The following is a 22,996-nucleotide window of genomic DNA, read 5'->3' on the forward strand; positions in this document are numbered from 1 at the left end:
TGCCGTTTACAAACAATTGTTCTTGCTTGTTTATATTGTAGTATTAAATCCCAACGGTTATTATGGATTGATAACTGATCGCTGATCATATCATTTGAGGACTCTGACTCCAAACAAGGATCAGGCCTGTATTTATGATCATTTATTTCTGAGTTTATATTTTGAAGCAAAATTTTGGTCCATCATGTTTGCCACTTCATTGTGCTAGTTAAATAATCAGATTGCTTTAAATTGTTACATGATCCTCTCATGTATTGAATTGTTTCTGGTTTCGTTAGGCGTTTCCTGCAATTATCGTCTGGAATTTATTGGTATTATATTGAGTGTTTCAGATTTCCTTTGTGTCAAGCACGTCGTCATGTATTACCACAAGGAACCATACTGTTTCTGGAAAGAGGCCTTCATCTATACCGTGCGGCGGCCTCCAACTACATCGTGCATAGTCTTCTCTGGGCGGCATGCCCTTCTATTGGTTAATTCCTTCTTCTAAGGTGATAACTTCTTCATTTTTCCAGGTTGTGCTTTCATTTAAGTTTAGTGTTGCATACTTCTCATCAGATATTCATATAGCCTCAGTGGAGTACTGAATCGTGTTTCGTTTATGAAAATAATATACTCAAAAGTGTAAACTGACTGCTGTGTAGGTGTTTTAACTATGTTCCTCCTTCTTCCTTCTGTCCAAGGTAGTATTATTCTAAGCGCCTTCATTCTGCTTATTTAATTTCCAATTTGATTTCCTGTTTTCCTTTGTAAATGTTGCAGATACTTTAATATCGTTTATTATCATTAATATCGTAGCAACGAAAGTCTTTATTGCCCTTGTTATATCTTTATTATTAAGCTCTGTTCGGGGAAGTTTCTTAAGCCTCGCAGTAAATTCTGTCGGAAGTTTTCCTGTTATCGCACTACGACCTATACCTCCGCTTGTTGAAATCCCAGCAGATCGTAATCATTCATCGCTTGCATTACATCCTGCAGATCTGTTTTCTGTTCTGCTATCTCTATTGTGACTTTAGTTACGTTTCGTTTTCGGCACTTATCTGGTCTACAGATCATTATTATATCTTTAGAGACTATTTTGCTGTAGTTTGACGGATAACGATGCATATAAGATCAAATCGTCCAATAATTTGGTGTTTGCGATTTGATATCCTATTCTCGCCCGATTCAGTATATGAGAGAACTGGTTTAAAGCTAATCAAAATTATAGTGGGCTTAGAGAATAGCCCTGCAAAAATGTCTCGGTTTGTTTAGAAAAGGGTGGTACTATTCTTCTAGTTGAATAGCGTGATTATCAGACACCAATAATTCAAATGTTGTATGAATTTCACAAGAATAGGGTATAGCTTATATGGATGCTAAGAACATCAGTCAGCCATAATTGGGGGACAGAATCAATAGTTTTTTGATCGTCTATTTGGAAACATGTAATATCTCTGATTTTCATCTGGGCTTGATTTAGAATGGCAGAATTTATCAGTTTTTTACATCCTTCCACACATTCACAGCATACTTCTTGCTCCTCTGAAAGTATAATGCGTTAATCCAGGTTAGTGTGGATTAGCTGCGAGATGCATAGAGTAACAATGTTATAAATAGTTAGTAAACATGCAATAGGACATATTTTGAAGGGTTATTTGTCATTTTTACTTTTGGTAGTAGATATTATTTCGTTTCCGTCAAATTGGATACTTTTCACCATTTTTATTAAATACATTGCTATGCATTAATGCGTAAAGATGTAGCAAGTAACTTTTTTATACCAATACGTATCAATGTTATTGCTGACGGAACTTTTCCGGATGTTAATAGTTTTATACCCGATCTCAGCATATACTTTGCATACTCGGGTGTTCGCATGTCTTCGTTTTCGCGGGTGCTTTCATTTTCATCCCGAATTTTGCTTGTTTCTTGATTGTAGAGATATAAATCGTGTTTTAACAAATATTAGACCTATAGTTCATTATTTTCATGTTTGTCATAATTCTGTGCTTGGGTTGGTTACACTTGTTTGCTTTCCTCTAAATTTCAGTGCCCTGTACAAACGGTTTACATCGTTTCTCAATTGAAAATTCTGTTTTTATAATTATGACTAAAGCATTCGATGTCTTAGCTTCGCCTGGCTTTGTCTGCATCAAGTTTTATTGTATCTATAAATTGTACTATGTTTTTGTAATGTTCGTTTTATTCTCCAAAAGGCGGGCTCTTTCTGCTCTTTAGGCTTCAATCTTGTTTCATCGTGTCTTCTGCTATTTCGACGTATTCATTTGATTAACCAGATTTTGGTTTCCATTGGTGATGCCTCTATTTTAGAGTTATTGTACGACACTGTTGACGTTGCTGTGCAGTATATTTTTATATTTAGTTCTTCAAATACTTCGATTTTCCAAGTACCGTTTCAGTATTTTTTTTTCTGGTTCGTCCATAGTCGTCGATGAAGACCTCGACACAATTTCTCACTTTGCGACTGGATTCGGTGTGTCCGAAGATGACTGGTCAGGCCACTTCGGGCACGGAATGCCCTGGCACATGTTGGGCAGACATGTGTAGGCACTGCAGTTGTTGCCCTGGTGGGTCTGGACTTGCACAGCTCGCGCTTATTTTGTGCTTCAGCAACGCGCCTTGCTTCGTAAGTTTGACAGCCCTTGCAGATGGGTCGGCGCCAGGTTGGGCGTTTTTGAGCCAGCATTTCCCAGGAGGTTGTGTCTATGTCAAATGACTTCAGCGAGGTCTTTAGTGTGTCCTTGTAACGTTTCTTTTGCACTCCAAACGAGCGTCTTCCAGTAGAAAGTTTTCCCAAAAAGGGGCTACTTGGGTATGCGCTCGTCCGGCATGTGGATGACATGACCTGCCCACTGGGTTTGTGCTCTCATCAGCCGTGTGTGGAATGATAGCAAAGTTGCTCTAGAGAGACCTACAGTGTCTGTACCTTATCTTGCCATCTGATGCCTAGTCATGTGGAAGTGGTTGAGCTGTCCTGCATGGCTTCGATACACAGTCCACGTTTCACAGGCATACAGGAGGTTAGTGAGTACCACGGCTCTGTAGACCTTCAATTTGGTTGCTGGACTGATTCCTCGACGGTCCCATACAGTGGTGCGCAGTCTACCGAAAGCAGAACTTGCAGTATAACATTGTTGAGATTATGAACATTTTTTGTTAATTTTGATACGTATTCTGTTTTGGTATGTAAGGTCAATTTGAATGGTCCCTGCTAATAGATCGTGTTCGTGTTGTGCTCAATGTTAGCATAATTTTGTCTATAAGCTTAGCGTCTTCCTAATCATTCTGAGGATTTGTTATCACATTCTGGAGCTGCTTTTTTCATAATTTTATTTTCATCAACACATCAGATGGTGAAACCTTCCTTATCGTCTGGCATAGTATGATTGTGGCCTCCAGGTTGCTTTTCTCTCACTCTTGTGCAACTACATGAATTACTTTGTTTAATACGTCTTTTGGGGTTCTGTAATTGTTCTGTCGTTCTACTGGCATGACCGGATGCTGTGTCACAACCTATATGAAGTTTGACCCTTTCTGCTCTCATGTCAGACTCACGCTGCACTACTCAATGGTATACATGCAATATGAATGTGTTTGCTTCTAATTCTATTTTATTGATGGTATTATGTTTCCCTTTTCTCAGCTAAAGCTGGTAAAACTAGAGATAAGGGCATTGCCAAGTACACTCATTTCTCAATTGCAAGGAGATTTCGGACTATTCTGATGAAAACTGTCTCGGTTAATCTTGATAACAACGGTATTCTGTTGTTGTTTCTTTTTAATCGATGTATGACCATAGTACACCAATGCTTCATCATTCATTGTAAGAATTTCATAAAATTGGTACAGTTTAGATATTTTAAAAACTGTTCTTAACCATTAGTGTGAGAGAGAATCAAATTATTATTGTAATCGATGTAACAACATGAAATAACGTTCCAGGTAACAAGGTGACCAGAGTTTCTCGCTAAACATTATGCACAAAATTGGTATTACTGGTTTATTCCAATCGCATCGTCGAACAGGTGAATTCTGAAAAGCACGCAGCGCATACATGGTGTTTGCGGAGTCATTGTGCATTGTACAGAACCATGGTCTGTCACAACTTTCCTTCACACGGTTGACTGTGTGAGGCCTCTCAGGTCGTTGTCAGGTTAACTGCAGTTTTTGATCTTACGAGCATGCAGTGATAAACTAAGCATTTCATTTTATATAATATCAGCTTTTGACTATCGTTTCCAGAGCAAATCCTACTGAAAAGATAAAACACCACATAAGTTACCTGCTTGCAGGGAGTTTTTAATCACCTGCGACAATAAACTTACTTAATTCAATTTCAAGTGGAGTAAGTGACCGGGAATTTAATGCGTTGAAACTTGTTATTAAAATTATTAAGGGATCAATGGGAAATACTACCTTGGTCAGTCGGTGCGAACCTGGTGATGCAGAATACAGCGTACAGCGTTCTCCGCGGAAGCTCTTCCCAAACAACATTCAAGTACTATCACCTGAAGAGTTAAATCTATTGCACAATTTCATAATGATAAAAATAGATCAGACTAAGTGTTTGTTCAGTGGTCTGTAAATGTAATGATTCAAGAGGTACTCGCTTAAATTGAAGCTACTCGTTGCGGACATGAATTCCTGGAAGAAAGGAACTGAGAGGCGTGTGAGCAGATTATAGAGCTCATCGGTGATTCAGATACAGAATGGGATATCCAGCAATTTACAACATCGTCAGAATTTACTATCCTGTACTCGCAGCTGTCGGTATTCCTGGTAAGGAGCTGGAACTGACTGGTATTTTTGTGCTTCTGCCGAATGCACTCTATTGACGGCTTTCGACATTCGCTTTATCCTACCGCCGAGATGTTTAGTGCATTGTATTATTTCAGAAATGAGAACTGTGTACGATGAAAATGCAAATATTACGTTCTACAATATAATTATTGATACCTAACTAGTGTAAATCTGCGTTGGAAATTCAGTACAGTTTTGAATTCAATTCTGTATATCCAGCTACCCCTGGGCAGTCCTAACGCGATTATATTCAAACTGTCGGACAGGACAGCTAAGAGAGCTGACAAGAAGGCAGTGCTTGATTTAATCGGACACTTCATCTCCAAAAAAATGGAGTTTTCCGTAGGTTCCCTTTTCAAACATTAATACGATTCTAAACTCACAACGCAAGCATTTGCCATTGAAGTGTCCGGGATAAAGGCATGTACTGTCTTGCAGAATTCGCCAAATCCACCTTTTCTATAGAAGTAATGAAAATCCAAATTGTCATGTCTTTTCATCACGTTTTCGAATTCCCCACATTAAACAAATTTGTGACCTTACTGAGTTGATTTGCTTTTGTTACTTTTTTTAAAAAAGAAACTTTAAAACAAATTTCTCTGTGTTTCTTCAAACAAGCATACTTTTGTCCCGTAAGCAGTGACACGAGCCATAGGCTTGGAAGGTTTGCTGCTATCTCCGTACCGCAAGGGGGAACAGCAGAAGAATAAAGGCTCTTATAAACGGGAATGATGTGATATCCTGGCCCAGGCAGCCTTGACAGCTGTTTAGCATCCCTTGAGATCAGAAACTCTCCTCTGCCAACTCGAACAACCTCCGCTGGCAGCTGCAATACGTTCCACTGAGTTAACATATACAACTTAAAATATATTTCTTCCATTTTCCGTAGTCAATTTAAAGCACGCCATGAAGTTAAATAATGTAAATTTCAAATAAGTCACTCAGTATGCTCTGTTCCTCATACGTCACCAACACCTTTAAACAATGGGAATGTGCTCGATATGTCCTGCTCTGCGTGCAACAGGTACCATATTTAACGTAACACACGGAAGGTTTTCGGCTGTTATTTAAAACACAACAAGGCATCCAATTGCTTTGTGGTCTTTTCACTTCAGAACATAAATCAGCAGAGTTATCTGCTGAAAGCTGCTTGTGCACTATCAGTGTTATCAGCTCCAGTCTATTATTTTTACTGAGCAACTCAATTCGCAGTCACCAACGTGGGGACTAGGAGATACGTTAACACGCTTTGTATTTTTTTCAATTAATTTAACGGCGATTGTGATCCTATCCCTGGGAAAATGTGGCCGTTCCAAATGCATCACCCGCTACTTGGTGGTCATGGCAGTAGCAGATTTGATGGTCGTCATCGTGGCTGTTATTTTCCATCAAGTTAATTTTATCTATGTGTTTGCTAATTTCCTCTTCAGAACTCCAGGTTTTGCTGTCATAATTGTTCTGCGGGCCGCAAACTCTGACTGTTCCGTTTGGTTTACGGTCGCCTTTACTTTCGATCGCTACATCGCCATCTGCTGTCAGAAGCTGCGAAAAAGATACTGTACCGAGAAAACAGCGATTATGATGGTGGTATCTGTATGTATAGCGTGTTACGCAAAAGCTCTGCCATTTTACTTTGCTGTGCATTCTAAACGCTGTCTCGTCACAACAGCATTCTTAACGTCACCCTTCTGGAGAGCATACCAGTTATGTGACGGTATTCTGACTGCAGTGGCTCCAATCTGCTTAATGCTTCTGTTCAACACATTAACTGCCAGACATATTCGAGCGGCAAATAAAGTCCGCCGGGTACTGCGGAATATTAGCGACAATCAGAAGGATGCAGAGGTGGAAAGCCGGAGAAAGTCGATCGTTTTATTGTTCGCTATATCAACCAATTTCATTTTACTGTGGACACCCAGAGTTGTATATTCTATGACCTGGCAAGTGGAAAAGTATACCTACAGAGACAGATAGCACACCAACCCAAGATATATCCTACAGCAGGTTGGCCTTATGCTGGAGTTTCTCTGCACTTGCACCAACACGTATATCTACGGACTAGCACAGAAGAAGTTCAGGGAGAAGCTGAGGAATGGATTAAAATACGTGCTTACATTAAATTGGTTTACATTGTCAATAAAAAGCAAACGAGATTCGCCGAGTTAGCGTTATTTTTCGAAAGTGTTTATTTTCAATTTCGGCTTCGTGCACTGCTGTGTTTATATCTCACTGTATGACTCATTAGCGTCAATAGAGCAAGCTGATTCGGCAGAATAAGCAACGACGATTTGATTGTTCGGACCTGGAGAATTGACCCATACATCACGAAACCCCTGCTCATTGTGGTTGATGGAAACGCAATACAAAAGAATGAATGTCAACCAGAATTCATATATTATACAAATAAATGTTGACTAATGAGTTACAGAAACTGAAACACGATTGTTTGTCTATTTAATATTATTATTTCAGATTTCCTTCCTCTGGAGTTCATAAGGCTTTAATAGTCTTTGAAATAGCTGTTGCCGGAGGGGACTTCCGGGTCATCAAGGGAATGGCGGCGTAAGGAAAATGTCTCTCGACAAAAAAGAAGGTAAACTGCCCCAAAATCGAAATTAGACAAATACTTAATATTGTATAACTATATTAATATAAGGGGCAAGCATGATGTCTAAGAACAAGATTAAAAATTCCGCTCAGAAGGCTGATAAACACAAAGAGACGCAGCAAGGCGACGGGCCCAGCTCTCCCACGGCAAGCCAGGACGGAGATAATGAGGAAGACTCTGTGAATCTGTCTTTGATTCTCAGAGACATTCGCGAGTTCCGAGAAGATAACAACAAACAACTGGAAGATATTAAAGGAGACATAGTAAAAACTAATTTGAGGATAGTTGAAGACGAAGCGAAGATTGTAACAATTGTGGAGAAACTACAAAATGCAGAGGAAGTGATAGCAGAAATGCTAAAGCTACAAGAGCAGCTCCAGTTGAAGCTAATACACCAGGAAGACCGCTCAGGAAGGGAAAATGTGAGGATCTACGGAGTTCCTGAAGGAACTGAAGGTAAACCCGGATTGATGATTCCCTTCGTGGAGAAGCTGCTTAGAGAGAACTTTGATATACCGGACGCAAAAGACCTACAGATCGAAAGGGCTCACCGCGCGTTGGCACCACAGCCTCCGGCAGGCGCCCAGTCCAGATCGATTCGAGTCAGATTTCTCAGTTACAGAACGAAGGAAGAGGTGCTTAAACGGGCATGGCAAAAGAAAGGTTTCATGTGGAGTAACTGTAAAATAAGTTTCGACCACGATTACGCACCGGGTGTCCTTGCCAGACGGAAGGAATATGTGGAAACACGGAGGATCCTGAAGGAAAACAACATCAGATTCCAGACCCTGTATCCAGCTCGGCCGAGAGTCTCTTCCGACGAAGGGACAAAAATTTACGCTACGGCGGAGGAGGCAACGTCGGTCCTGGCGGACCGGGGACTACCTATTAAAGTTATCACCCAACCGGAGTCGCTACTGGAGAGGATTCGGCAGAAGTCGTGGCAGCCAGTGCGGCGAGGACGGTCCACACAAACCTGAGTGTCAAACTACAAGGAAAAGCTGCAAATATTCAGACGCGAATGTACAGAGAGTACAGATTAATGAAGAGAAATGACTGAAAAGAGTAAATCGGACTTAAAGGTAAAATGAAAGCTGCTAACTGAAAATAAACTAGACAGAATAACTTGAAAGATAGCAATATGGGCGAGACATAAATAGGAGAGATTTCTCTATGATTATTCACACTGCGGAGGGCCCTTTGACACAGGGTCAAGATAGAGGTTATCCCTCTGAACTGAGGGGGTTCAGACCTCACTGTTGAAAGTCGGGGAAAATTTTCAGATGTTATACGTTCAAAAATGTCTAGGGTGTGGTTATATGTTTTGGTTTACTGTTGAGAAGTGATTGCTTACTGTTTGGTTAGAAAAGGAGAGTGTTTTTTTCTACTAGAGAAAAATGTAAATTGAACTGGGAAAAATAATTTCCTATAATGTTAATGGGATTTTGAATCCAATTAAAAGAAATAACATTATGTCTAAATTGAAAAAAGAGAGGGCACAAATAGCTTTCCTCCAGGAAACACATATGAGCCAATCCGAACATGAATTATTAAAAAGAATGGACTTTAAGCATGCATTTAGTCATCATATAAATTGAGCCGCAAAAGAGGGGTAGCTACTTTAATATCAAGTACTCTTAATTATGAACATATTTCAGAGACTAAAGAGAAAGATGGACGATTTGTAAAAATTACAGGAAGAATAGAAGGTACGGAAATAACATTGCTGAATGTTTATGCTCCAACAGGTTGTGAATGGTCATTTTATAGACACATTTTTGACCTAATGGTCAGTTCTCAAGGGGTAGTAATCCGTGGAGGGGATTTTAATATTAGGTTAAATCCTGCATTAGATTCTTCAAGAACAGTTACTCAGAATAACCCTCTGATTCGGGAAATGAATTTATTGATGGAGGAGTTGGGAATTATAGATGTGTGGAGGGAATTTCACTCCACTAGTAAAGATTATACACATTACTCTTTCCCTCATTCAGCCTATTCAAGGATAGACTATGTATTTATCTTTAATACAGATAGACTCAGGATAAAAAACTGTAATATTGCAACAATTGATCTGTCAGATCATAGCCCAGTCTCTATGTCTCTAACCCTGGAAAGGAAAATGAGGAAAACACTATGGAGGCTAAACTCACATATACTCAATAACATGAAAGTAATGGAGAGATTAAGGGGAGAAAGCAAAGAACACCTAGACCTTAATGACACGGGAGAAACATCACCAGTGATCTTATGGGATACATTGAAAGCTGTACTGAGAGGAAAAATTATTTCCATTACTACTCACATGAAAAATATCAATGCACAAAAATTAGCAGACCTTCAAGGAAAATTAAAACAACTTCAAGTTGTAGATAGCAACAAAAGTAATTCTAATTTAAAACAGGAAATTAAGAAATTGCAAAGTGAAGTTGATGATATTTATACATTGGAAACTTAAAGAAATTTTCTTTACCTGAGACAAAAGAATTATGAAGTAGGAGGAAAATCAGCTAGATTGTTAGCATATAAATTACAAAAACAACAAGCAGACAAAACAATTCATAAAATAAAGAATCCAAAGACAAAGCTTGCGGAGAGTACAACAGAGAAAATTCAAGAGAGTTTTGAAACATATTATCGAGAGCTGTGCTCCCAACCCCGGGTCTCCAATGAGCCCTACATTGTCACTTTATTGCATTCTTTAGATCTACCCAAGCTTACAAATTTACAAAGTGAATGCCTATTAGAACCAGTAACTGTCAAAGAACTGAATGTGGCCATCTCTGGATTAATGGCAGGAAAGTCTCCAGGTTCTGATAGGTTTACCTCAGAGTGGTACAAATCACTGAAGTCACAGTTAGCCCCATTACTACTTAAAACCTATAATTGGATCTTGCAGAGAGGAGATGCTCCATCTTCCTGGAGAGAAGTGATTATTTCAGTTATTCCTAAAGAGTGTAAAGATAAACTAGAATGTGGTAATTATCGGCCAGTTAGCGTTCTTAATTTAGATTACAAATTATTTACATCTATATTAGCGCGCAGATTGGAAAAGCTTTTACCTGGCCTAATCTATTTAGACCAGACTGGATTTATTCAACAAAGACAAACACAGGACAACATAATGAGAACTCTACACATACTAGAACAGGTTATTAAGAACGGGACAGAGACAATGGTAGTGGGATTAGACGCCGAGAAAGCTTTTGATTCAGTTAGTTGGGCATTCCTATACAGAGCGTTAGGAAGATTCGGCTTTCAAGAAAAGTTTATTAAAGTAATCCAGACTTTATATGACAGCCCTACAGCTCGAATTAAGATAAATGGGGAACTCTCTGACTCCTTTATTTTAGAGAGAGGCACTAGACAGGGATGCCCAATTTCTCCTCTCCTTTTGTGCTATACATTGAATCGCTTGCCCAACTAATAAGACAGAGGGAAATTGTAAAGGGTATCAAGGTGGCAGGGATTGAACAGAAAGTGGCGTTACTCGCAGATGATGTTTTAGTCTATCTGAGTGAACCAGAAAAATCATTTATAGGATCGTTTACATTGTTGGATGACTATGGGAAAATATCAGGTTATAAAAATAATGTAAAGAAAACGCAGTTTATGTCCCTAAATTATACACCATCCAAAAAACTGCAGGATACATAGTGCGAAGCTAAATCATTAAAAATATTTAGGAATAACCCTGCCAAAGGATCTTTCAACGCTGTCACAGGTAAATAATGGACCATTAATTTCAGAGATAAGAGCAGATATGCATAGATGGAATCTTATCCCCTTTTTAAGTTTAAATTCAAGCAGAAATACCATAAAAATGAATATTCTGCTTCGGTTACTGTTTTTTTTGGAAAATGGAGAATTAACACAAGTAAAGGAAAATATTTGGGAAACGGATAAAAAATGATAAAATTAAGCAAATAGGTATATAAGGATGGGTTAGTTATGTTTCGGGGTAGGAGCAAACATGAACAAGTTAGGATATAAACACGTACAATGGTAGTTACATTGGCTTATAAACAACATTTTGGACCAGAAAGAAATGGTACAGAAGAGATATATGGAAATTATTATTAATCCATTATTATGACTATTTTTCTTAACAACTAATATCATTATTTAGTCTAATAGAGTAGAATTTCAACTGCACAGAATTATCTATTTAAGTGTCTAATTTATTTTTATATCATCTTAATGTGTACTTAGGAATGTATAAATAATTATAGTTTTATACATATATTAAGAGGATGGAAAAGGTTACACATGTGAAAAAAGTTCATGATGCTTGTGATTTCCTTATCCAAATAAAAATAAAAAGATTAAAAAAAAATAGCTGTTGCCTTCGTCCATACGGTAACTAACATTTTCCAGGCACACTCATCAAAAGCAATTAGTTCTGGTCTCCCGAAAATGGAAAAATATGGAAAAAATAGAAAAGATGCTGTGAGTATTCACCTGGATAATGCTTAATTTGAGTGAAAGTCATAAAGTTATGGAACACTACAGCACAGAGACAGAGCCATCAGGAGATCTATCTCGGCCGATCTGTCAGTGTCCCTCGACCCAAGGACCTGCACCATTACACTCCTTCCTTCCATGTGCCTATCAAATTTCTCTTCAGTTTTGAAATCCAACCTGGCACTCCGCTGCTAGCTCATTCCACACATTTACCACCTTCTCTGTGCGGAGCTTACAACTCATCTTTCTATTAAACATTTCACCTTTCCCCCTTAACTCATTGCTCTAGAGCCAGCGTTAAGCAATGTCAACTGAAAAGACCTGCTTGCATTTATCGTTTCTGACTGATGCTTCCGACCTGCTGAGTTCATCCAGCGTACTGAAAGTGTTACTTTGATCACAGCATCTGCAGATTATTTTGTGCTTATCTTGCTTGCATTTATACTATCTGTACCACTCATAATTTTCTACACCGCTATTAAAACTCCAGTCATTCAGAGTGAGTCGGTGCCTGCGGCAACACACAACTCCAGAACGGGCTTATTTCGTCCCGACGGCTCGTAGATGGTGGAGTTACGTTTTGAGATTCTGCGGTTTGATGTTTTGTTTTCCTGCTCGGTATTTGTTGCTGGAATGTTTTGTTTCTGTCTTCGCACGTTTGATGGTCTTGTTGTGTGTGTTTGTTTTTATAAACATGTTCCATGGTGTTCTGTTGGTTTGTGGCTATCTGTAAGAATACAAGCCTCAAGGCTGCATACTGTAAGCATTCTTTGAAAATAAATATGCTTTGAACTTTGAACGGAGTTTTTAAAGAGTCGACGTTTTGAGACGATACTGTCGTCGTCATGTCACGGACCAAATCCTTGACTTCATATTTCTTTCCATAGATGCTGCTTGATGTGCTGAGTTCCTCCAGCATGTTGTGTGTTATGAACATTCCCCCTTGCGGCCAGCACTTGAGTAGTTAGGAGTTCAACCGTTTTCAACTTCTTGTATAAAGGCAGGAGCTCATGGGTGGAAGTCAGATAAAAAGAAGGGAGCAATTGCTCTATTGGAGGTATTTCATTGACTCCTCATAGCAAAATAAACACCTGGCAGCAGATCCAGTCAGATTTTGTAAACTTGCAAAAATAAGAAGTTTTGTTGTAACGAGTGATTTCTGCTTTTGCTGTTGAACGGTCTGTAGGTTGGATAGATCGGTGACCTCAGAAGACTCCGAGAATGCAGCAATGAAGAAAATAACAACAACGAATTGTATTTCAAAGCACGGAATGGGCTCTTTTGACCCTTCCAGCCGTACCTCCAGCAAACACCGACTTATTTCTAAATTTATCACGGGACAATGACCAATTAACTTGCTAACTGGTAGGTCTTGGTCGTGCTTGGATACTGGGGAACTCTGGGAAAATCCACGCAATCCACGAGTACGACGTACAAACTCCAGACAAAGGGCGTCTGGATTGAACTCCAAACTCTAATACACAGAGCTGTAATAGAGTCGGTCTAACCCCTACCAGACGGTAGAGCCCCAAGATTGCGAACTGAAGGAAATCTAACTTCATACTCTGCAGTTCAACCTGTGGTTTCATATTCTGTTGTTAACACAGATGATGTTTGTATGTACCCTTCAATTAGGGGATCGGCTGTACTGGATTGGGTATTGTGTAATGAACCGGAGGTGATTAGAGAGATTGAGGTGAAGTAACCCTTAGGAGGCAGAGATCATAACATTATTGAGTTCATTGTGAAATTTCAAAAAGAGAAGCCGAAATCTGATGTGCCGGTATTTCAGAGGAGTCAATTACAGTGGCATCAGAGAGGAACTGACCAAAGTTGACAGGAAAGGGACACTGGCGGGAAGGACGGCAGAGCAGCAGTGGCTGGAGTTTATGCGAGAAGTGAGGAAGGTGCAAGACAGGTATATTCCAAAAAAAGAAGAAATGTTCGAATGGAAAAAGGATGCGGCAGTGGCTGACAAGAGAAGTCAAAGCCAAAGTTAAAACAAAGGACAGGGCATACAAGGAAGCAAAAATTAGTGGGAAGACAGAGGATTGGGAAGTTTTTAAAAGCTTATAAAAGGAAACTAAGAAGGTCATTAAGAGGGAAAAGATTAACTATGAAAGGAAGCTAGCAAATAATATCAAAGGGGATACGAAAAGCTTCTTCAAGTATATAAAGACTAAAAGGCAGGTGAAAGTAGATATAGGACCGATAGAAAATTATGCTGGAGAAATTGTAAAGGGAGATAAGGAGATGGCGGAGGAACTGAACGAGTATTTTGCATCAGTCTTCACTGAGGAAGACATCAGCAGTATACCGGACACTGAAGGGTGGCAGGGAACAGAAGTGTGTGGAGTCAGAATTATGACAAAGAAAGTACTCAGGAAGCTGAATAGTCTAACGGTAGATAAATCTCCCGGACCAGATGGAATGCACCCTCGTGTTCTGAAAGAAGTATCTGTGGAGATTGCGGATGGATTAGCGATGATCTTTCAAAAGTCGATAGATCCGTTTTCTGTTCTACTATCTCTACTGTGACTCTAGTTACGTTTAGGTTTCGGCACTTATCTCCTCCAAAGTTCATTATTACATCTTTAGAGACTACTTTACCGTGTCGATAAACTGCATTAGTTTGACGGATGACGATGAATATAAGATCAAATCATCGAATAGTTTGGTATTTGGTGTTTCGTAATTGATATCCTATTCTCGCCCGATTTAGTATATGAGAGGACTGATTTAAAGCTAGCCAAAATTATAGTGGGCTTAGAGAGTAGCCCTGCAAAATGTCTCGGTTTGTTTAGAAAACAGTGGTATTAATTTTGTGGTTGATGGTAGCGTGATTATCAGACGCCAATAATTCAAATGTTGTTGTATGAATTTCACAAGAACTGGCTATAGTTTATATCGGTATTAAGAATATCAGTAAGCCATAAGCGTGGGACACGATTAACAAAACTTTGGTCGTACTTGTGGAAACGTGAAATATAGTTGCTTTTCATTTGGGCTTGATTGAGAATGGCAGAGTTTATCGGTTTTGACATCCTTCCGCACAATCACATCATACTTTTTGCTCCTCTGAAAGTATATTACTCTAATCTAAATTAGTGTGGATTAGCTGCGAGATGCATAGAGTAGCGATGTTATAACTAGTTCGGAAACATGAAATATGACATATTTTGATGGGTTATTTGTCATTTTTACTTTAGTTATTAGATATTATTTCCTGATTTCGGCACTTTTTCACGATGTTTATGAAAAATATTGAAATGCATTAATGCGTAAAGATGTAGCAAGTAACTTTTTTATATCAAGACGTATCAACATTATTACTGACGGTACCTTTCCAGATGCTAATAGTTTTATACTCGCTTTCATCATATTCTTTGCATACTTGGGTGATCAAATGTCGTCGTTTTTGCGGTGCTTTCATTTTCCTCCCGAATTACACTTGTTTTTCGATTGTACTTCACTGTGTTTAACAGATATTAGACCTATAGTTCATAATTTCCATGTTTGTCATAATTCTGTGTTTGGGTTGGTACCACTTGTGTGCGTTCCATTAGATGTCAGTGTCCTTTATAAACGATGTACATCGTTTCTCAACTGATAATTATGTTTTCATAATTCTGACTGACGCATTTGATGTGTCTACTTCCTCTGGCTTTGTACGACGGATAATTGATATGTTCGTGGCCTAAGGTAGAAGGAGTTAATTTTAGAAAACGTAGCACATTTATTATTCAACATAGTCCCCTCCTACATTTACACACTTGGTCGAGCGGTCGCGGAGCATACGGATAGTGTACCTCCAGAAAGTGACCACAGATGGGTGACTGATAAGGTAGAAAGAGATGAGTTATACAGCCCTCGTCACATGCACATGCAGGTCAACTCCTTGAGTGATTATGCAGAAAGTTTGAAGTTAATAACTCATCTCCTTCTACGTTAGGCCACGAACTTATCAATCACCGCTAGTATACACCAAGTTTTATTGTGTCTATAAATTCTACCATGTTTTTGTAATGCTCATTTTATTCTCCAGTAGGCGAGTTCTTTCTGCTCTTCAGGCTTCAACTTTATTTCCTCGTGTCTTCTGCTATTTCGATGTACTCATTTCATTCGTCAGATGTTGGTTTCCATTGATGATGCCCCCATTTTAGAGTCATTGCACGACACTGTTGATGATGCTGCGCAGCCTGTTTTTATGTTCAGTTCTTCAAATATTTCGCTTTCCTCAGTAGTGTGGCAGTATTGTTGAGAATATGAAACAATTTTGAAAATTTTGATGACGTTTTCTATTTTAGCATAAAGGGTCAATTTGATTGCTCCCTGCCAACAGATCCTTTTCGTGTTGTGGTCAAGGTTAGGAGCATTTTGTCTGTAAGCTTAGCGTCTTCCTCCTCATTCTGAGGATTTACTATCAGGTTCTGGAGCTGCCCATTTTCATAATTTTAATTTCATCAACACATCAGTTGGTGAAACCTTCCTTATTGTCTTGCATAGTATGATTGTGGTCTTTAGGTTGATTTCTTTCTTGCTCTTCTGCAAGTTCATGAATTACTTTGTTTAATATATCTTTTGGGATTCTGTAATTGTTCTGTGGTTCTACTGGCATGACCGGATGTTGTGTCACAACCTATATGAAGTTTGCCCCTGTATGCTCTCGTGTCAGACTCAACCTGCACTACTCAATGATATACACGCAATATGAATGTGTTTGCTTCTCAAGTCCAAATCACGCGAGTCCTACTTGTGTAAACTGCTTGAGTGGAAGTGTTCAGCAGTGCAACACTTGCGTTATGCTTACACTATCTGATACAGGTATCTGTACCAGCGCTTGCTCTGGGCGAGCTCTGGCGAGCTCAGGACAATGACGGCGCAAACCGAACCGGTAGACATCTTTGTATCTCAAACAGCAAATTTATCTTAGCTCAACTAAAGTTGGTAAAACTAGAGTTAAGAGCAAGCACACTCATTTCTCAATTGTAAGGAGATTTCGGACCTATTCTAATGGAAGCTGTCCCGGTTAACTTTGATAACAACCGTATTCTTCTTTTTAGTTTTAATCTATATTTGACAATAGTACACCAATGCTTCATCAGGTATTGTAGGAATTTCACAAAATTGGTATAGTTTATATATTTTAAGAACTGTTCTTAAACGTAAGTGTGAGAGAGAATCAAATTATTTCTGTAATCAATGTAAGAACATGAAACAACGTTCTGGATAACAAGGAGACCACAGTTTCTCGCTAAACATTATACACAAAATTGGTATTACTGGTTTATTCCAATCGCAATTTCGAGCGGGGGAATTCCGACAAGCACACAGTGCATACATGGCGTTTGCGGACTCATTGTGCATTGTACAGAACCAGGGTCTATCACAACTTCCCTTCACACTGTTATCTGTGAGGGGCATAACAGGTCGTTATCAGGTTAACTGCAGTTTTTCATTTTACGAGCATGCGGATATAAGCAAAACAGATCAGCTTTTGACTATCGCTTCCAGAACGAATTTTACTGAAGAGATAAAACGCCACATAAGTTAACCGCTTGCAGGGAGTTTTTAATCACATGCGACATTAAGCTTTCTTAATACAATTCCTAGTGGTGTAAGTGAAAAGATATTTAATGCGTTGTAACTTGTTATTAAAATTATTAAGCGATCAATGGGGAAAACCACCCTGGTCAGTCGGCGCGAACCTGGTGATGCAGAATACAACATGCAGCGTTCTCCATGGAAGCTCTTGCCAAAAAAACATTCAAGTACAATCACCTGAAGAGTTAAATCTATTGCACAATTTCATAATGATAAAAATAGTTGAGACTAAGTGTTTGTTCAGTGGTCTGTAGATATAATGATTTAAGCGGTACTCCTATAAATTGACGATACTCGTTGTGTCCAAGAATTACTTGAAGAAGGTGTGTGCGCAGATTATACAGCTCATCGGTGATTCAGATACAGAATGGGATATCCAGCAATTTACGACATCGTCAGAATTTACTATCCTGTACTCGCCGCTGTCGGCATTCCTGGTAAGGTGCTGGAACTGACTGGTATTGCTGTGGTTGAGCCTAAGGACTCCACTGACGGCTTTCGACATTCGCTTTATCTGACCACCGAGATGTTTACTCTATTATATTATTCCAGAAAATGGGAACTGTATGAGAAGAAAATGCAAATATTATGTTCTACAATATAATTAATGATACCGAACTGGTGTGAAAATGCGTGGGAAATTGAGTACAGTTTTCAATACAATTCCGTACACCCAGCTACACCTGGGCAGTCCCATCATGATTGTATTCAATATATCGGCAAGGACAGCTGAGTGAGCGGACAAGAAGGCAGTGTTTGATTTAATCGGTTACTCCCTCGCCATGTGAATGGAGTTTTCAGTGGGTTGCCTTTTCAAACGCAGATACGATTATACACTCACAAAGCAATCACTTGCCATTGAAGTGTCCGGGATGAAGGCATGTATTGTCTTGCAGAATTCGCCACATGCAAGTTTTCCATAGAATTAAAGAAAATCCAAATTGTGAAGTCGTTTCATCACGTTTTCGAATTCCTCACATTAACATATCAATGTTATCGTCACTCTGAAGTATATTTATTTCGAAGTTTGCTTCTGTGTTATTCTGATGAGCGCTTGCTGGAAATCTATAAACAAATCTGTTTCCTTACTGAGTTGATTTGCTTTCGTTTCTTTTTTAAAAAAAAAGAAAATTTAAGGCACATTTCTCTGTGTTTCTTCAAACAAGCATACTATTGTCCCGTAAGCAGTGACACGAGCCTCAGGCTTCTAGAGTTTGCTAGTATCTCCGTACCGCAAGGGCGAACAGCTGAAGAATAAAGGCTCTTGTCAACGGGAATTATTTGATATCCCGTCCCGGGCAGAGTTGACAGCCGTTTAGCATCTAGTGAGATCAAAGTCTTACCTCTGAAAACGAGAAATAGCTCGGCTGGCAGATGCAATATGTTCCACTGAGTCGACAGAGACCATTTAAGATATATTTATTCCATCTTCGGTAGTTAATTTAAAGCACGCCATAAAGTTTAATAATATGAATTGCAAATAAGTCGCCCAGTGTATGTTCTGTTCCGTGTAAGTAACCAATACCTTTAAATAATGGAAATGCGTTCGATCTGCCTCTAGCTGGGTGCAACAGGTACCACATTTGACAGAACAAAACGGAAGGTTTTCGGCTGTTATTTAAAACACAACACTGCACCTAGGTTTCTTCTGGGTCATTTTACTTCACAGCATAAATCTGCTGAAAGATGCCGGTGCACTATGAGTCTTACCTTCTCCTGTATATGATAGTCTTACTAAGTAACTCAATTCACAGTCACCAAAGTGGGAACTAGGAGATATATTAACATGCATTATATTTTTTTCAGTTAATCTAACGGCGATTGTGATCCTATCCCGGGGAAAATGCGGCCTTTCCAAATGCATCACCCGCTACTTGGTGGCCATGGCAGTAGCAGATTTGATGGTCGTCATCGTGGCTGTTATTTTCGAACAAGTTAATTTTATCTATGTCTTTGCTAATTTCCTGTTCAGAACTCCGGTGTGTGCTGTAATAATTGTTCTGCGTGTCGCAAACTCTGACTGTTCCGTTTGGTTAACGGTCGCATTTACTTTTGATCGCTACATCGCCATCTGCTGTCAGAAGCTGCGAAAACCATACTGCACCGAGAAAACAGCGATTATGATGGTGGTAACTCTGTGTGTAGCGTGTTACGCAAAGGCTCTGCCATTTTACTTTGCTGTGCATTCAAAACGCTGTGTCACCACAATGGCATTCTTAACGTCACCCTTCTGGAGAGCATACCAGTTATGTGACGGTATTCTGTCTGCAGTGGTTCCAATCTGCTTAATAATTTTGTTTAACACATTAACTGCCAGGCATATTATCGCGGCCAATAAAGTCCGTCGGGCACTGCGGAATATTAGCGAGAATCAGAAGGATGCAGAAGTGGAAAGCCGGAGAAAGTCGATAGTTTTATTGTTCGCTATATCAAGCAATTTCATTTTACTGTGGACACCCAGTATTGTATACTCTATGAACTGGCAAATAGAAAATTATACCTACACGGACAGATACCACACCAACCCAAGGTATATCCTACAGCAGGTAGGTTTTATGCTGGAATTTCTCTGCACTTGCACCAACACGTATATTTACGGACTAACACAGCAGAAGTTCAGGGAGAAGCTGAGGAATGGATTAAAATATGTGTTTGCATTAAATTGGTTTACTTCGTCAATAAAACGCAAACGAGATTCGCCGATTTAACGTTATTCGTAGAAATTGTTTATTTTCAATGTCAGCTTCGTACACTGCTGTGTTTATATCTCACTGTATGACTGATTTGCTTCAATAGAGCAAGTTGATTCGGCACAATAAGCAACGACGATTTGATTCTTCGAACCTGGACCGTTTACTCATACGTCATGAAACTCCTGCTCATTGTGGCTGATGGAAGAGCAACACAAAAGAATCAATGTCAACCAGAATCCATACATATTATGCAAATTGATGTAGATTAATGATATACGGAATCAGAAACATGATTGCTTGTCTGTTTAATATTATTATTTGAGATTTCCTTCCACTGGAGTTCTTTAGGCTTTAATAGTCTTTGAAATAGCTGCTGCCTTCGTCCTTACGGTAACATGCATTTTGTAGGCACACTCATCAAAACCAATTAGTTCTGGTCTGCTCAGAATGGGAAAATGTGGAAAAATTGAAAAGATGCTGTGAGTATTGACCAGGATAATGCCTAATTTGAGTGAATGTCATAAAGTTATGTAGCACTACAGCACAGAAGCAAGGCCTTCAGGTCATCTATCTTTGCCGATCTGTCAACGTCCCTGGACCCAAGGACCTGCACCATGAACTGACATTCCACACTCCTTCCATCTATGTCCCTATCAAATTTCTCTTCAGTTTTCAAATCCAACCTGGCACGTCCGCTAGTAGCTCATTCTACACACTTACCACCTTCTCTATACAGAGCTTGCAACTCATCTTTCTATTAAACATATCATCTTTCCCCCATAACTCAATACTCTAAAGCTAGTCTCACGCAACGTCAACTGAAAAGGCCTGATTGCATTTATACTATCTGTACCCGTCATAATTTTCCACACCGCTATTAAACCTTCCGTCATTCTGAGTGAGTGAGTGGTTGTGGCAGCATACAGCTCCAGGACCAGCTTCTTTCGTCTCGACGGCTCGTAGATGGTGGAGTTACTTTTGGAGATTCTGCGGTTTGATGTTTCGTTTTCCTGCTCGGTATTTGCTGCTTGCATGTTTTGTTTTTGTCTTCGCACGTTTGATGGTCATCTTGTATGAGTTCGTTTTTAGAAACAAGTTCCATGGTGTTCTCTTGGTTTGTGGCTATCTGCAAGAATACAAACCTCAAAGCTGCATACTGTATACATTCTTTGAAAATAAATATGTTTTAAACTTTGAACGGAGTTTTTAAAGAGTCAACGTTTTGAGACGATACTGACTTCATCAAGTCACGGATAAAACCTCCACTACTTATTCCTTTGCATAGATACAGCCTGAAGTCCTGAGTTCCTCCATGTGTTCTTTGTTAATGAACATTCCCCCTTGAAGCCACCACTTGAGCAGTTAGGAGTCCAACTGTATTAAAAACTTAGTGTATAAAGACAGCAGCTCATGTTCGGGAGTCGGAAAAAAGAAGGGATCAATTGTTCTATTGGAAGTATTATGTGGACTCCTCATAACCAAATAAACACTATAGCAGCAGTTCGAGTCACATTTTGTAAAGTTGCAAAAATAAGATATTTGTCGCAACGAGTGATTTCTGCTTTTGCTGTTGACTGATCTGTAGGTTGGATGGATCAGTGACCACAGAAGGCTCGGGGATGCAGCAATGCAGAGAATAACAAGAACGAATTTTATTTCGAGATAAATCACGGAATAGGCTCTTTTTGCCCATTCCAGCGGTACCGCCAGCAAACACCGAACTATTTCTTAACTTATCACGGAACAATGTCCGATTAACTTGCTAACCGGTAGTTCTTAGACATATTTGGAAACTGGGGCACTCTGGGAAAATCCACGCAATCCACCAGTAGGACGTACAAACTCCAGTCAAAGAACGTAGGGACTGAACTCCAAACTCTAATACCCAGAGCTGTAATAGAATCGGACTAACCGCTACCAGACGGTAGAGCCCGGAGATTGCGAACTGAAGGAAATCTAATTTCATACTCTGTTTCAAAGTCTCGTGATTATTCTGCCATGCGTTACCGTTATATCAATGAACAGCCCGCAGGAATGCTGTAGGATCTCATTGCCTCACAAAAAACTCGTGCACTGGCGGCACTTTGCAAATTCCGATTGAAGAGAGTGCATTGCTGACATAATTTTATTGCTAAAACTTTAATACGACAGCAATAAGTTAAAAAAGCTCAGGATTTACACTGTCTCAAATTCATTGAAAGCGGAAATGTAAAACAGCTGTCTGCAGTAGATCCTTAGTTTTATCGTTTAATACATTTGTCCTAAGTCCAGAGAACGCACTCCCTCTCTCCCAGCAGCCTTAAACTAAATTAGATTTTCTGCTCATTGGCAGTCCTGACTAGATATTTATACAGTTTCGCTTTCTGCGGGGGGATTCATCAGCTGTGGGCGACTTCTGGCGTTGTCTACTTTTCTTTCAATTGCGTCTTTTCCAGTCCATTTTCACACACGATACGCTCCCATCCCTCGACACGTCAGCATTTCAATTTTCCCATTTTTTTCGCTTCAGAGCATCTCTCTCTCTCTCCTATTACTAACACAGAGAGAGAGAGGAGAGAGAGAGAGAGAGACAGAGAGAGAGAGAGAGAGAGAGAGAGAGAGAGAGAGAGAGAGAGAGAGAGAGAGAGAGAGAGAGAGAGAGAGAGAGAGTCATTCCTACCCCTGTCTTTTGGCTTTGTATCATTAAATATTTCAGAGATATTACATACAGCCTTGAATTTCTGCCTTCACACAGCACTCCCACATCTCCCACCCAGTCTCTCCTTCTCTCTCTGTCTCTCTCTCTCTCTAACACACACACACACACACACACACACACACGCGC

Source organism: Mobula birostris, chromosome 29 (genome assembly GCF_030028105.1).
Source record: "Mobula birostris isolate sMobBir1 chromosome 29, sMobBir1.hap1, whole genome shotgun sequence".
Classification (NCBI taxonomy): Eukaryota; Metazoa; Chordata; class Chondrichthyes; order Myliobatiformes; family Myliobatidae; genus Mobula; species Mobula birostris.